The sequence below is a fragment of the Metschnikowia bicuspidata genome (assembly GCF_001664035.1).
Source record: "Metschnikowia bicuspidata var. bicuspidata NRRL YB-4993 chromosome Unknown METBIscaffold_3, whole genome shotgun sequence".
Taxonomy (NCBI): domain Eukaryota; kingdom Fungi; phylum Ascomycota; class Pichiomycetes; order Serinales; family Metschnikowiaceae; genus Metschnikowia; species Metschnikowia bicuspidata.
The window spans coordinates 142,810-143,675 of NW_017387733.1; positions in this window are offsets into that span (position 1 = coordinate 142,810).

Below are 866 nucleotides of genomic sequence, written 5' to 3' on the forward strand. Positions count from 1 at the left end.
ATTTGCACATGTTATCATGATCGAAACATACGAGTATATATTGGTAGTCTATTTTGTAGACTTGTTATTGGGGTCATGCATCTTTCAGACTCCAGAAGATCACCTTTCAAAGGTGTGTCGGCTCACAATATTCTTCAAACCAAAATAATCCGAAACACATAATACCATCATTGGGTATACGTTGGATTACACTCGCAATTGGTGCAATTAAAATCGCACTATTGATCGCATTGAAATGTATATTCACTTACTTGTTATAAGTACGATGCTCTGTAAATTGTTCTCCAAAAAACTTCAGAACATTTCACACATAAAATACACCCAGGAGTTGGAACTTGCAACTCCGACTCCGGAAAGTACAAAGTTATAGAGTAGGTTCTTTACATTGTTCACCCCCAATGAATTCTAGCCTGGCTATCTGTTCTCTTTATCGCTATCCGCCTGTAAATTACCTTACAGTACAAGCTGCAGTCGCGGATGTCAAATTTCTGGTAAATGATAAGCCAATATGCTTCTTTGTGTGACCACACCTCTAAATCTTTCCTAAAAGTGAGCTTCTTTCAAACGACCATGTATGGAATGCAGAGCTCATACCAATAAATATCAAGATACTAGTACAATATATATGAACGGAAACCTTTCCAATGCAAATCACTTACCAGAAACAAGTATTTTACTCAAACATATAGATCGCATTTCAATCATGAAGATTCGAGTGAGTGCGCACAACTTATATAGATGGACCCATAACCAAGGCTTGAGCCGTTAAAGCTGAGGTATTTTTGAGTGGCCAATTTGGCAAAGTGTAATCAAGATGTTTCACATAAGCATGATTCAAACAAGGGTTAACATGTACCAAAAATAGT